The sequence below is a fragment of the Mesocricetus auratus genome, unplaced genomic scaffold, assembly GCF_017639785.1.
Source record: "Mesocricetus auratus isolate SY011 unplaced genomic scaffold, BCM_Maur_2.0 Super-Scaffold_6730, whole genome shotgun sequence".
Taxonomy (NCBI): Eukaryota; Metazoa; Chordata; class Mammalia; order Rodentia; family Cricetidae; genus Mesocricetus; species Mesocricetus auratus.
In genome coordinates, this window is record NW_024429184.1 from 79,899,895 (window position 1) to 79,916,171 (window position 16,277).

At 48.2% G+C, this 16,277-nt stretch overlaps 1 long non-coding RNA gene across 1 annotated transcript in view; it reads right to left on the reverse strand.

Moving 5' to 3' along the window:
- The window catches only part of LOC121138815, a 224,649-nt gene extending 211,105 nt beyond the window's left edge, over nucleotides 1–13,544 (reverse strand). Inside the window, exon 1 of the long non-coding RNA XR_005875672.1 lies at nucleotides 12,716–13,544. This is a non-coding gene — a long non-coding RNA (uncharacterized LOC121138815). The remainder of the gene's footprint in view (nucleotides 1–12,715) is intronic.
- Between the last annotated feature and the right edge of the window lie 2,733 nt (nucleotides 13,545–16,277).

A 16,277-nucleotide genomic window follows, 5' to 3' on the forward strand; every position in this document is an offset into this window, starting at 1 on the left:
AGCTGGAATCTGAATTGGGACACACTTTGCAAAAGCATGTTCACCATCACAGCTAAACCCCAATACAAAGCATTCTCCTTACCTGTCCTCTGTAGGTATCCTGCAAAAACCAAAATAAGAAGACTGAGGTGGAAGAGGGGGGCATGGCTCAGTCTTGAAGTGATTGATACATAAGCACGAAAATTGATTTAGACCTCACCTCCAGCACTCATATAAAAGCCAAGGGCAGCACCACATAGCTGTAAGCCCTGGGCTAGCCAGGAGGGGACAGACATCACCGGGATTCAGTGACCAGTCAGTCAGTTTAGCCCAATTGGTAAGCCTTGGGTTTCTGGAGAGACCCTGTTTCAAAAAAGTAAGGAAGAGAGAGAGTGACAGAGGAAGACAGCCAACAGCACATCCATTCACGTGCTCTCTCTCTCTCTCTCTCTCTCTCTCTCTCTCTCTCTCTCTCTCCACACACACACACACACACACACACACACACACAGAGAAAGAGAGAGAGAGAGAGAGAGAGAGAGCCTGAGATGAAGACACCCAACAGCACAGAGAGACAGAGGCAGAGACAGAGATGAGCATAATCTCATTAAGCGAGATGCAAATATTCCACCTCCTAATCTTTCATTGAGACAGATTAACAAAGGTTAGAGACCATCAGAAAAATAACAGACGAGCACGTTTTCTTAAGTAGTTTGTTTTGTTTGTAACAGTGCTAGAACAGAGAAACCTTGAGATTACAAAGACGGACATAAATCTGCTGGAGGAAGCTTATGCAAACTGAGACCTTGGGATGGAGCCTTGAATCTCTATGCCGCATCTAAAGCCTGATCACTATATGCAAGATTTACTATCCCTCAAATCAATGGCTCTGCTCCTGTCAACTCTCTACCCCAACGGTACACACTGCTTGGTCCACACCACCCAGCATGGCTCTAGTGAGGAAGGACTTCTCACTCTGTCGTGGGCTACTGCAGTGACGGCCAATAAGTGATATGATTTCAGAGTGGAAACAGGATTTTCTCTCTGCAACATCATAAAACATGTACAAACTTCTGTGATGTCTTAACTCTTGAATTTAGCAGTCTGGTTTTCTTCATGCTGGTAGCTACACCTTTACAGCAGTGTTTTACATGATTCCAAAATTAATTTCCCAAAATGCTATATGAAAGAGATATTGACTAATGAGCAGAGTCATTCCAGGGCTAACAAGATGGTTCAGGGAGTAAAAGCACTTAGCACACAATCCTGATGCCTGGGTTTGATCTCTGGGGCCCATGGGTGGAAGGAGAGAATGACTCCTGAGAGTTATCACCTGAACTTCACATATAAACCAGTAATTATGACGATAGCGGTGATGATGATGATGACGGTCACAAAAGCGATAATGGTGGTGACGATTTTTAAAAATCATCCCAGTGTGGTGATGGATTGAAACGTTTAGTTTTACTTCTTGATATCTAGTGGCTTATTTCTTCCTACGTTCTCATTCTTTAAGGATATGACACCCCTAAAGCACAGCAACATTCAATGAACCAGACAGAGGTTGTCCAACCAGGCAAAAACTGAGTTTTGCAATGACTTCCACAGACTTGAGTCCCTAACTAGATGTATTTCCTCTTGCTTCCATACACTCTTCTTCTAAAAGGATACATCATCACTGAGCTTGGCCCATGTCATGTTCCTCCCACTACTACTCCCTTACCCAAGGTTGTCTTCCAACCCTGAATACTCAATTTTCAGTGTAATAGATAAAATATGGGCTGTGGAATTAGCTCTGTCACTTCCCTAATTGCTTCCTGCCAGGTACACCACCTCAAGCAAGTTAACCTAAACATCCCAAGTCTTAATTCTTCATTTGCTAAATGAGAATGATAATGTTGAATTGGAAGTCATTGTGAGAATTAATGGGCATGTCACAACTAGGAAGAGCTTACAATGCAGCAGTTGCTCCATAATGTCTTTCTTTTCCTCCTCCAAGCTCCCTTCCAGAGGTCAAGTCTCACAGTGCCCAGGCTGTATAGCAAACCACTGCCCCTTCTTCAAACCGGAATAGCCTTTCCAAGCCACACTGTATCATGCAGTCACCAGCATAAGGGTTGCATATGTCCTGGGTGCATCATCACTTTTCAAAGAGATCTTTGGATCCTTGAACACAAAACCACATCTTGGATTTCCCCTGTGCCCTGTGTCCAAGTCTAAAGACACCAGGAGCCCAAATATACCTGGGTCCCACAGGGTCACAGCTTCCTTCTCTAAATACACAAAAAGCAGAGAAGATTCTTCAAGAGGAGGTGCTCTCTCAGGACTGATCTGCAACTCTTTGGCAATCTTAGCTCACCTGATCATGGTCTGTCCTCACATCCTAGGGCTGTTTCAAAGGGCAGGCTGCCCGGATTCCCACCAGTGTTAATGTAAATTTGAGAACAAGCTGCTGACACACAGAGGTGAGACTCCAGGTCAGACAGGAAAGTGTGCTTCCTTTCTTAAAGTGAGGTTAGTGTCTCACTAATGGCCACAGCCCCCTCTAACTGCCTGGCTTTATCATCACTGCCCACTCGACGTGAAGGGATTGGCCCAAGCAGCACTCTTGCTCTTTAGACTCTGAAACCAGCCTGATTGCTTTGAATATAGAAGGATTCCAAAGGCTCACAAGGCCAAAAGCAGATGGAGTTCAAGACTCTGTCCTCTGGAAGACTATGAGAGGCAGTTGAGTTGGGAGGACTAGGGGCAAATAACAGGAGTGGTGTTTAGAAAACACTATTGATCACAAACACCAAATTTCCCTGGATACTTTCCTAATGGCCTACACCCACCTCTCATTCATGGGACCCAGAACACACCACGGGGTTTCTCTTTTCCTTCACAGGAGCTGTAGCCAACAACACGTTAGACAACTTTTCCCCAGCATGCAGGCAAGACTGCTCCAGTGTGTCACAACACAACACCAAACTGTGGGCGCCATCTTGCAAGCCTTTCCTCTCTTGTACCCTACCTTTGCTTCTCATGCAATAGGACCTGCAGAATCATCTGCTTAATAAGTCAAGTTTGACTGCGTTTATTTTCCAGGAAGTCCAGACCAAAGTTCGTTCCACTCTGTCTCTATCTCTGTCTCTCTGCCTTTCTGTCTCTCTGTGTGTCTCTTGTGTGTGTGTGTGTGTGTAAGTGTAAGTGTAAAGCATGTAGATCACTACACGTGGTATAGTGTGATGCATGGAGATCACCAATCAGTTTTAAGCGTATTCTTCTACTCCTCACCATCTTATTCTTTGAAATAGGGTTTCTCACCAACCCTAGAGCCCAGTGATTTGCTAGACTAGCTGGCCAGCTAGCCCAGTCATCCTCCTGTCTTCTCCTCAGCACTGGGGTTACATGTGGGTGCCACCATGCAGTCAGAAAATGACTAAGCCTTCTCCTCAACCCCTCATTCTAATCTTAATCCTTAAGAAATTAAGACATTTTTCTCCTCTGAAATATCTTGTGTACAGTGGTAGCAAACTTACTCTTCCTAAAAAGTTCTTTGTACACAGATTTTTCATTAAAAACATCACTGGATAATGTATTAACAAAAGTCTGGAAACCAAAATATCCATGTATTAAGAGTCATCAGATAATCTGCCGGAGTTTAAGATGTCTCCGAGATGGGCTGCAGAGATAGTTCAGTGGGTACGGACGGCTCTTGCCTCTAAACCTAAAACTGTATATTTGATTCCTGAGACCTACATGATGGAAGGAAAGAACTGACTTCCAAAAATTTTCCTGACTCTGTATAATATCTCTCCTCCCTCTCTCCCTCCCTCCCTCCCTCTCTCCCTCCCTCCCTCCTCTCTCTCTCTCTCTCTCTCTCTCTCTCTCTCTCTCTCTCTCTCTCTCTCTCTCTCTCACACACACACACACACACACACTATATAGACACTCTGCACTCTGGTCCACATAGTGAGTTCTAGATCAGAGTGAAACTCTGTCTCAAAGAGGAAAAGGTAATACATTTTAAAATGTAATTTGAAAAAGGATCTCTTAAAGACATATCAAATGGAAAGTAGAAAATGAAATACAATGGTCTGATCTGTCTGTAATTGATTAAAAATATTAAAAGCACATGTTCAATTGTTACCTCCACATTCATGTTTTCCTATGTAGGTTACATGTCTTTAAACTGAAGAAAGCATGTATAGAAGCTGCCCCAGGTAAGGAGACTAATGGCTGCGAGAGAAAGATGTTTCACTTCAAATACCCTTTTGTACCTTTTGAATTTTAAACCATGTAACTGTTGACCTATTCAGAAAAAAATTAAATCAAAAATTCAAAGCAAATAATGTGGGGAAAGTAATAAAAATATAGTTTATGAAAACACAGAAGAGAAATCCTTGTTTTAAAAAAGGTTCAAAGTAGCGCTAGGAAGTGCCCGTGAACCATGGACAAGAAAAACCCTACAGGCCCAGGCTTCAGGGGAAGCAGAAGACTCCAGTTCCAGTATCCAATCCTCTGCTGCCTGCTGGAGTGGGTCTTCAGAGTAATTCAGCCATCTGAGCCTCAGTTTCCCCGTTTGGCCCAACTTGCTTGGGCCTTTTTTTTCTGTCTGGGAGAAGGGCTTTCCTCAAGGAATCACAAACTAGAGTACATGATGATAACATGTTTTAAAAGATGGCGGAGGTCTTCAAAATGAGAGAGCATGTGCTTCCTCCCCCTTCTAGAAGGGCATGGCGATTAGACAAAACCCCAAGTGCCCCTCCCCCAGAGCACAGGAAGAGCAGTGGCTCTGACTTCAGCAGCTGAAAATACACTAGGTCGCACCCTTCCCTCCAAGCACCCTGCCCTATCCCTCCTTCTTCCACATCCTCTCTGGGCAGGCCTGGTGCCCATTAATGACAGAGCTGAAAAAGTTCCCTTTTCTGTGTGCTAATATTTCCTGCCATGCCACTCCCATCTTTTAATGGTCGCCCTGTGGGATGACCAGGGACAGAAGGAAGCTTCGGAATTGTAGCACAATGAAAATGTCACTGTTTTAGCATGGCAACGCCCTTGCCCATCTCCCAAGCACATTCATTAACAGCTTAGCTTGGTGACTGGATGCAGTCCATTCTTAGAGTGCTTACTGTACAGGCTGACAGAGTCTGAAGATGACGGAGTTTGAGCCATGGGCCCCAAAGTCACCTCTGCTACCAGCCTGTTCTGGCATCCCACCCGCACCTTCTTCATACACTGTAGTGGTTAAACTGACTTTCCGTGTCTTTCTCTCAGAAGCCAGAGGCTGCTACTATAGTAGGAATGGCTCTTGGAAATAATCTGACTTCACAGACAAATGGGGAAACTGAGGCCTGTGATAGTGGAATACCCACTTCAGGCACACACACAGCACACAGCCTCCACGGAGGCAGGACACAAGTCAATTTCCTGTCCTTTGCCTCCTTTGTAATCTGCTTGCCTGTGATGACCTTCCCCCCACCCCTGGGCTGGGCTACCTTCCCTCACAGCACGGCCCCCAAATAGCCCCTGCCTCCTCCTGAGGACTAGCCTTCCTAACCTGTGCCCCAGGCTTTCTTTGCTGTCCAGAATGGCAGCCACCATCCTGGGAGCTGCTACTGAGCACTTGAAACAGATTTAGTGACCCGTGTTAAAATGATAATATTTGGGCTATAATGAGCTAAATAAAATACATTACTAAAATTCATCTTACCCATTTATTTTTTTTACTTTAAAAAATATAGCTACCAGAAAATTTTAATGTTTATAGATGGTACAACATAAATTCCTATTAGGCTCTGCTGCTTTCTCACTTGACCCAAGGTCAACAAAACTGACCTGCTCCTGCCTGCCAATTAAAGCCAAAATGGCTGTGAAGACCAGTGGGTGCCCGCGTGCACAAGGAAGTAGCGTGCCCCCAGCAGTGCTGAGCAGATGAAGCTCCAGGCTTGAATGAGTGTGTTTCCTCCACCTGAGGTGGGAAAGCAGGAGGGGCAGGCGTACCATGTGGGTGATGTCAATTCTGCCCCTGTGTAATGCAGTTCCCCCAACGCCCTCACTCTGAAGTCAGTGGCAGTTTGGGGAGATGAGAGCAGAGACAACAAAGTCTAGGACGTTTGAGAGTGTCTACACTTGGTCTCCTCTTTCCCTCCCGCCTCAGATTAGAAACAAGTTCCAGGTCAGCCAGCTTGATCTACAGAGTGAGTTCCAAGACAGAGAAACCCTGTCTCAATAAAACAAAACAGAAGTAATAATAATGGAAACAACTTTACAAAATGACTAAGTAATGGTGGCTTCTTGTATGGTCCTTGTTTCTTTGTTAGGCTATTCTAAACTCTCTCTCTCTCTCTCTCTCTCTCTCTCTCTGTCTCCTCTCTCTCTTTCTATCTCCCTTCTCCCTTCTATACATGTCCATGTGCTCACACGAGTGTGTGCGTGCATGTGTGTGTGTGTGTGTGTGTGAGAGAGAGAGAGAGAGAGAGAGAGAGAGAGAGAGAGTGCTTGTGCTCTCACATGCGCATGTTGGACGCCACTCTCTCCTGCCCAACCTGTCAAGTTAGTACTGTCATTATACAGTGGAAGGGTTAAATGACATAACATGCGACATGACTCAGGAAAATGACAAAGCCATGGATGGACTCAGTGCTGGTCAGCTCCAAATGTCTCCTGCTCATTGTCCCCTAACTTCACAACCTCAGCTTTTCTCCTCTGATAAACTGGAGCAGAGAAAAAAACCCAAGGACTCGATTTCTGCTGGGACTAGGCTCTGGACCCTGGCAAGCACCAGTCTGAGCCGTTGCCCCCCCGGAAGCTCCCCTCTGCACCCTTCTACTCCTCTGTGTATGGTCTCCAGGGAGTTGAATCTTCTATGCTTTTGCACAAGAATTCTCTAAACCTCTCTGAAGCCCACGGCAACAGGCCAGGTTACTGTCTCAGAAGTCAGCCTTCCTGCATGGCTACTCTCTGCTTCCCCCACCTCCCCACCAGGAACACTCTAAGGAGACCTTGACCTCCACTGACCTATCAGGGTCTCCCCTCCCACAGGAAGAGTTTTGTATTTTATTCATGCCAGTCATGTTTCCAAGCCATGAACACAATAGTGAGGGAGAACGTAGCATCCAGACCCTGAAGGAGTAACGAATATCCCCAGGGACACCTTAAATCACTAATGGAATGACACAGGTTTATATTTCTTAAATTCTTCCTGACTCTCATAGCCTTAGGTCATAGGTCATGGCACTGAAAAATCTTTTTTATAGCAGACAAATATCGTACAGCCCTTGAAAGGAATCTACACATCCATGCTGAATACAGTTCCAAACATTCTAGAGTGTGTGTGCAATACCACAGACCCTTTGTCCTTAGCATGATGGTGCAGAGGGGAGCATGAGACACCTCCCCAATGTGCTGGGGTGCTGAAAACTACAACAGTTTTCTTTATTCCAAGTACAGACGTTAAAGCCACCCAAGGTCTTTGTAGAGTGTGTGGGGCCTCTTTCTCCTCCCGTGTCAGTAATAGACAGTGGGAATGTGTTAGGTTCCCAGGAGAAAAGCGACCTTTTTGGTTAGGGGAAGATGGAGTGGATGAAGTTTGGGGAAGCCATGCATGTGTGCATTTTATGTGTGCACTTCTGTTTCTATGTCTATTTGTGGATATAGAAAAAGACTGTAATGGAATGCAATGGATTTTGTTTTAATTTTTGCACTTTTCCACACTTGCCAGATTTTCTACAAAGACTACTAGTGCTTTGATAATCAGAAAATAAGTAGAGGTAAATGGAATGTTAATCGTTTCTTCAGGTTTCCTTACGAACCCGTTTTTACAGGCACTGTTTCGGTAGGGTTTGGAAGTCAGTGGGGCGTGAAACACTAATGAAATTCCCTGATTCTGTGGGGCTGAGTGTACCCCTTGACCCTGGAAGAGGACCCCTCCTTGTATCCATGCTGGCAGACAGCTGTCCGAGGCTGTTCTGAAGAGGCTGCCAACAGACGGAGCTGGTGGAAAAACACAACTCCTCGCACTCCAAGGGTGGCATTGTGCTCAGACTCTCGCTCATCAGAGTGGGAAGGGGAGGGTGAGCTAGCTCAGCCCTGCCACCAATAGAGGCTCCTCTACTCAAGGACCTTGACCACGGCCTGTGCTTCTTGGAAGTCCCATGCCCTTCGTGGCACACATCAGAACACCTATAGCAAGTTTCATTTCTGTCTCTGGACTGAAGGGACCTAGAGCACAGAGATCCCTGCCGCCTCCTCCTCACACATGCCACCAGCTCAACTACTTGTTTGCGTGTGCCAGCACAGCTCCGGTGTGGAGGAAACATGACAGGCATGTCCCTGTCCTCCTGGTGCTAACACTCCAATGGGGGAGTCAAGCACTGGCTACAGTAAAGAATGCACTGTAACTCCATCTTTCAGCTGTGACCCAGACGACAAGGCAAAGCCAGCTGGAAGATGCACAGGGAGGAACAGCGAACCAGGATGGGGAGCTCCTTCAAGAAGCAAGGAGTGGGTGTGTGAAGCAGGTATGGGGGAGGTCTAGAGGCCAAGCTCCTGGTGGCCACAGATTATGCAAGGCCCAGCTTGCCTTTCCGCTGAGCCTTAGTGCATGCCTACTGGGTGAGGCTGGCATGGTCACAGAAAAGCACTCCAGCCCCAACTATTGAGTCAATAATGGCTGCTTCTAGCATGCCTGGTGGAAGTGAGTGGTCAAGCAGCTTGGCGTCAAGGCCCTCAAAATGCTGGTCGGACAACCCACCCCTCTTCTCGCCCACACTCTGCTGCTACATCCTAGCCCTCCCAACATGCCCCTCTCCGTGCTGCCCTGTCAATAAAGAAGCCAATCTGACTCCTGTTCCATTCTCAGCCCATGGTATTGGTTAAGTAATCAATACCAGACTTGAACTGGACACCATGCACATAGAGAAGAGCTGACCCAAACCCTGCCCTGGAAAACACCAGTTTATGTGTCTGCCCCTGCGACCGGATACCAACTCCCCTTTCTGTTCGGGGAGTCTCCTCTATGTCTTCCCACCTAAGTGAAGCCTGCTGCGAGCCCCCGACACAGCCTTACAGGCAAGTCAATTCAGACACAGTGGAGTGGTTCTCCCACTTCTCTTCCTCCCGCTGCCACCAGCCCAAGCAGAAAATGGGGGGCCTGGGGAATGAAGTTGTAAGCAGCATCGTGGCAGGTGCTATTGATCAAGGACAAAAGAGGATTTGGGATTGGTATGAAGAGAAAGTGGTAGGGGGACCAGACCATTAGGATGGGTGTAGGGGTAAGTGGACAAGGAGAGCGAATCTCAGATCTCCTCCAGCACCACACAGAAAGGTTTCCGTGGTCAGGGACAGGGGGCCTTTTCTGATCGGCCACTTTTGGAATCTCCTGCATAAAAATAGAGTTGCTGCCTTTATTTTAAAAGCCAACTGTACTCTACTTAGCATGTTGGTCCTGGGAGGGTTCTGAGGTATCCTCCTATGCAGTGTAAGGGGACAGCACCTAAGTCGCACATGCTGACTCCTGGGAGTCCTTGGAGCTTAAATCCCCAAAGGCCCAAGGCTCCGAGAAGTCCTGTGGGATTTTTTTCCCCAGATAGAGGTCAATCTGACATGGTTGGGTGGCAGGCTTTTTTTCAATGGGACACAGGCACCCCGGAGAGAAGTCAGTATGGCAGATGGTTCCAGACCCTTGAGTCTCTTCTTCCAGGAGCGGAAGGGCATTTATAAATAGACCGACTCCTTGGGTCCTGCACTGACATAGATCCCACACCCCTGCCCCAACCTTAGCCAGCTGGTTCTTCAGTTCCCAGACTCCCACAGCCTTCTGCAGGAGGGAGGACAATAAACCAACATGAGTGAGCATAGAGAAGGTGCCCTGATAACTGCCTCCGATTATCTGTAACAGTGACATCCCCCTGTAGCTTCAGTGCTGGGAAGGACAATAGTCTAGAAGCATTGTTGGAGAGTCTCTTGCAGGCTATCTCCTAGATGACAACGCTGAATAGCAAGTTAATGCACTAGAATCTATCCCCCACACACACACTCTGCCTCAGTTTCTCCATTAATCTAGCTCTTGGGGATGCTGGTGAGATTAACATGCAATAGAAGCAAAAGACATTAGCAAATTATCCCAGATCTTGGTTTTTTGTTTGTTTGTTTTTATTTTTTCTATAGTGTCCCAAACAAGGGCACAGGGAACTTTGATCCTTGTGTGTGTAAGAGAGCTGAGAAATTACACAGTGTGGCACAGTTAGCCTTGAATTCTTCATACTACATGTCCTTGAAGGCAATAAACTTAGAGAATGTTCCCTCTTACAGTAATTTCTGACTAGTACAGATTGACCATTCCACACCCAGTCTTATTTTGACTTAATAAGGTCCTGCCTGGTCATGTACAGTATCACAGACTGAGGGTGAAGCCTTGCTCTAGAATATCTTAGTTTGAAGAGGGAAAAAAGTTCTCTTAATCACTATCATTCTAAACACCCCCCATCTCACCACACGCACACATACACCACATACACTGGTAAGGAAAAAGTGGCTAAAATATAAGTGGCCAACTCGAATGTCTTTTTAATTAAGACACTTGTTTACTCAATAAAATACAGAGTAAGAAACATTTACTGAGAGCCCATTCATTGGTGCCTAATAGCTATGTCAAATACTCATAACAACATCCATCCCAACACCCCCAGATAATTGCTCATCTCTCTCATTTGGTATCCACAACAGCACTGAATTTGTGTCCAAGTGTAATTGATCCAAAATTGGGCTCCCTTTCAGAAATATCTGTAAAACCTAATTACCAGGAAAACAGTTCTGGCATCCTACAGAAAGTGGGTGCTTCGGCATGACAAGCTGCACACTCGTCTTGGCTAATCAAGCCACATTATGCTGCCCAAGGAATCTGGAGATTTGGGGCAATGAGGGTGCAGGAAAAGTTGGGACCATGTCACACTGGACTTTCCAGTGACAGTCCTGATTTTGCTAGGTCAAGGATGGAAAGGGTGCAGGAAACTGAGTATCTTTGCTGGATAACATAAATTTAGAAAGTACCAGATAATAAGCCCATAACAGGCTCAGGGTCTAGGAGTGGCATGTCTGTCAACACATCCAGAAGGACTTGCTCTAGGAAATTCTGCCCAAGTTGGCCTGGGCTGCTGATGTCATTTCTAGTTTCCTTGCTCCTTTACCACTATAGCAGGTCACGCCCTTCCTTGGTTTTGGGATTGCGCATAGAATTTCTCTTGATGCCTAGAGTCTGTTTTCCTCAAATCTTGTGGCCTTATTTGAAGCAAAGAATCCCTTCCCTGCTCGTGTGCTGCTTTGTGGGCATACCAGGGGAATAGCGAGTGTGAACAAGACCACGGAGATGAAGGACCGAGTGTTTCCAACTCTCAGCGGTCTTGTACCTACTTGAAACACCCAGGTATCAGACCCTCTCTGGGAATAATGATTTCTTTCAGCCTAAGCCTGACCTACCCTGGTGTTTCTACCTAGCTGCCCTGGGTAGTCAACCTGGTCAATAAGGAACCGAGCCAAGTCACAGAACCTCAGAGTTTTTCTTTCAACGCTGTAGACAGCATATCCTCTTTTAAGTGTTTTTCTCGTCCGGGTTCCAATCCCCGTCTCTGCTCCAGAAGCCCCAGAAACCCCAGCCCTAGCTCTGCAGTGATAGCACCAGCGGACTCAGCTGCTTCTACCCAGAACTATGGACTGGATTGAATGCTTGTCTCCACAGTTATGCAGATTTGATAGGTGAGGAGACCTGCGGGTTCCTTCGGGGCTGCTCTTGGCCTTTCTCCTGAGGAAGCCAGACCAACAGCGCCAATAACAAAGCCTCACAGCGCTCTGAGACAAACCGCTGTCAACCCAGCAGAGACGCGCACACCGTGAGCACAGATACGCAAGCGGTTTCCGCGTGTGTGGCTAGAAAGAGATCTCCAGCCGCCCAGCGAGGATCACAGGTTCCGGAGCAGACTAAGCTTCGCTTTACCGAGGACTGGAGGGATTCTGTGAGCGTGCCCCTTTACCTCAACTTCCCCCATGAGCACGCAGCTGAGATGCTCATCTGAGCCAGACGCGGGTCTCGGCAGCCAGGAAACAGTTGGGCCTCTTTGAGAAGTACGGGATCTCCTCCACCTTTGACAATCCCTTTCCTAATGTTTAAGAAAAGACAGCGCGAGGTTCCTGTGTCCAAGTACCAGAAAACTGTCACCGTCCAAAATGCTCTCCAGCCTTGCCGGCAGAAGTACAGCAAAACTTTTGGCAGGAACCACCTGTGGCTGCGGAGAGGCCCGCCCCGCCCAGCCCCGGCCCGAAGGCGCCGCGGAGCCCAGGACCGCACGCGCCGGCAGAAGTTCCCTCCGAGCCCCGCGCGCCACTTCGCTTCAGGCCGCGGTGCCAGCCAGGAGGCGCGGCGCCCGCTCGCTGGCTCACTCTCCTCTGGCTCTCCCCTCCCTCCTCCTCTCCCTCTTTGCCTCCGCCCGCCTCCTTCGGTTGCATGGCTGCCGCACGCACGGAGCCCCTGAATAGCCACCGCAGCCCCCCGCCTCCTGCCCAGCGATGGAGCGCGCCCCTGCCCCCGCCGGCGCCCCGGGACGCGCGGACCTCCCGCCTCCTAGCAACGGCCCTGCCACCGCTTCGGGCGCGCCGGGGATGCACAACCACCCTCTCGGAGCCCCGCGACCTCCCGACCCGCCTAGGCAGCCGAGGTGCGGAAGCAGACCCCTGACAGCCCGCGCGCGGAGCTGCTCACCTCTGCGCGCCGCCGACCCCGCGCGCCTCCCGCACTTGGCTCCCGGCCGATGCGCTCGCGTCCTCCCGAGCCTCCGCCGTCCGTCGGTCCCTGAGCTCCGGAGCCGCGCGGGCCGCGCCGCTGTCACAAGAGTCTCGTGGCGGGGCTGCTCCAGAGGGTGTGCAGTCGAGCGGCGGGCGCGCGAGCAGCTCCTCCCTCCCGGGGCCGCGCCTCCGCCCTCCGCACGCCCCGCCTCCCGCACCGCGGCTGGCAGCCCCGCGCCCGGAGCCCAGAGCCCGCGCCCACGGCTCCGGGGGCCGCAAGGGGCTAAAGGGCCCGGATGTGTGCGGTCGCCTCTCTCTGGCTCGCTCGCGCCCGCCCCCTCCCCGCCCTGCCACACATGCACTTGCTGCGGCCCGGCCTCCTCCCGGCTCCGCTAATTTCTATTTTGACAGGCGCTGGCGAGTGGGCGGCGCTGCAGGGGACGCCCAGGACCCGCGCGCGCAGCGAGCAGGAGTCAGGTCCCTGCGCAGGGGCGGCGCGGGGGACCAGGCAGAGCCACCCAACGCTAGGAGCTCCGTGTCTTTATTCTTTCTTTTCTTTTTTCTCTTTGCCTCCTCCAGGATTTAAAGGGACAGCCCCGGCCAAGGCGACCGGCCAGGCGGCCACGGTTTCTCCGGTCTCCAGACGCCCTCTGCGGCCCGGCCAGACCCGCTCACACCGGAGTGCTAGCCCAGAACTGCAGGGTGTTTTTAGGCGCACACTCGGCAAGGGACAGCCCGGCTGCAGAGCTGGGCTCAGTTTCTCCGTGAACGATTTTTACAAAGTCGGATTAGGATGGGAAATTAAACTATTCTACCACTGCTTTCTCACCCGAAAACAGGAGTAAAGGGGAGTGAGAAGTTTCTCTATTGCTCCCGAAATTTCAACGAGCCTTCCAAGACGCCTCGCAGATACCAGCGAATGTAGGCTTGCAGCACCCCACAGCGCCCAAATCCCTGGGAGCAAGCCCACCTTGCAGGATGCTCGGGTTCGTACCCCCAAAACCTGCTAGGGCTGAAGCTTACCAGTAACTCCCCAGAACTGAAGACGACCTTCAACCAAGGGGAGGAGGGGCCAGAGAGGGTTTAGTTCCTTCCCCCAAAGTGGTGATGGGCATTTCTAAATCTTAGGCGAGAGGAGACTCGTTCCAGGAGGTACTGCACATGCTGTTTAGGGCTAGGTGGTGCTGAGGTGGAGGTTCTCGACTCCAGCAGGCTGAAACATTTGAATCAGCTTTGCGCCCTACCTTTGCACAACCCAATAGGATCCCTTGACCTCCCCATCTGACGCTGTACTGCCCAGATGTCAGCTGGTCATTTTTAGGGCTCTTTCCTCAAGCTCAAGAAAGTTTACTTGTCTCAAAGTCCTGAGCTGCGAGGGACGCCCAACAGTGGCTCAAGAAAGAATCGCCACTGCCTTGCCTCAAATCTGGCCACCCATCAATAGAAGGCAGTAGCGCTGAGATTCTATCAAGGGCTTTTAGTGCTGCGAAAACTCCATGATATCCTTTAGGACTTCCTGTAGTTTTGCTTGGTGATTCTTCTTAGCCATGGTGATGTTCTCATTCATTTAATTAATTCATATACTAAATATATATTGTGAAACGTTATTTTGTGAAAACACACACACACCACACACACACACACACACCCCAAGAGAAAACACGTCTGGGATAGAATGTGACTGGAAAAAGCCAAGGGGAACAATGAGAGGAGGCGTCTAGAGCACAGAGCTTGGGTACAATTAGTTATAAGGTGCTAATGAGCCAATCAGACCTGGCTCTTTCTACTCAGGAAGTTGTCCAACTCAAGTTTGGACAACCATATCCAAATTATCCAAAGACCCAGGGAAGTCTAGAGAAATCTATTGGAGAAATGAAGAGATTTTCTAGGTAGGCTCAGGATGTCAGTTTCCTAGTTAATGGATCTTCCAGAGTGGCAAAAAATAGTACCCTTGCTTTAAGTAGTGCTGGGAACCACTGGCTTCCCAAACTGGGTTGTGTGTCTCCTTGCTAAACTAGGTCTGTACAGTTTGCTTTCATTTAAAGGGTCTCCAGCAATGTGGAATATTGCTGAGCCAGCTAACTGTTGTCTTCTGAGTCATAAGTCTGGCTGTGCCCCTGCCAAGTGTGGGGGCGCCTTCAGGAACTATCTGGAAGATTAGCCCCAAAATGGCAAGAATGCTGTTCTGGGAAATACGGTGGCTGCAGCCAGGGGGAAAGGTATCCTATTTAGAAAAGTAAATGGTTCTGAATTGCAAAGTTTCTCCTCCCTTCTGTGGTGCAGAGTAAATGATTCACCGCTAAACAGCTTGATATGCCAACAGCTAGGGACTAGGCTTTCATTATGATCTCCGCAGTGAGCCTCGGGGTGACTGGACCTAAGTACTGAAGGCAAAACTTCTCCAAGTGTACAAACAATTAAGACGCCAATGTTTTGCAATACTGGGTGTTAGCAAGTATTCCTAAATCAAGCAGCTACACACCATATTTATGATTTTTGCTTAAGTGTCTCTTGATGTTCAGCTGCAGTGTCCAACTCATGCTCATATCTAATAGGTCTTCATGAAAAAAGAAATTGAATAAGCAAGGTTTTTTATTTTGGGGAGGTTTTTTTTGCTGTTTTTGTTTCTTGTTTTGTTTTTCAGTACTGGGCAATGAACCAAGGGCCTTTACCGCCAAGTGACATATGTCCCTAGACCTTCATATTTTGTTTTGAGTTACTTACTTAGTTACTCAACTGGCCTTGAACTTTCCATTCTCCTCCTTTGGCTTCCAAAACAGCCAGCATTACAGCCTTGCATAACTAGGCCTAGCTCATTTTTTCTTTTATGTATTTATATTGCTGCAGATGGAATCCAGGGCCTTGCACATGACTAGGCAAAAACTCAAAATCCCATTTTAAAATCTTGGAGTGAGTATGGTCACATAAAATGACAGAGATCCAGTGAACTTTGCAAAACTTTTCACTAGCTTGTATGTAAGTGCAACAGTAACTTCGCTTTGCCGTAATTAATAAGATTCGCCATCAAATTCTGCCATTTATCAGCTAACCTAGCAAAGCTCATTAAACTTGGAGCTTCCATTAGCAAATCTACAAAGGAGGAATAATAATGGGACTCTTTCTATTCCATAGAGATTCTGGGCTGATCAGATGAGACGAGATGTAGGCAAGTGTTGCCCCATGGATAACATTCCCAAAGGGGTGACTGTGTATCACGTGTGTGGAATTCTGTGTGAACGGTTAGTGTGAATAAACTGTAAATAAATTGTAAACTGTAATAAATTACAAAGACATTTCTGAGAATTGAATTTAATAATTACCTATTTCTCAAAGATATGAAGAGGCACTCTTGGAAAGGGAAAGAATTGACATTTACAAAACTTGTAGAATTACATCTCATAAATGTATTCCTATTGTATGTTCCTCATGACAATTATATGTACCACATTTTGTTCTGACCACTGTACATATGAAATTTCTGACATTAACATCATCTGGGGAATAATACTTGGGCCTACGTTTGTTCTGACAGTTAAGGA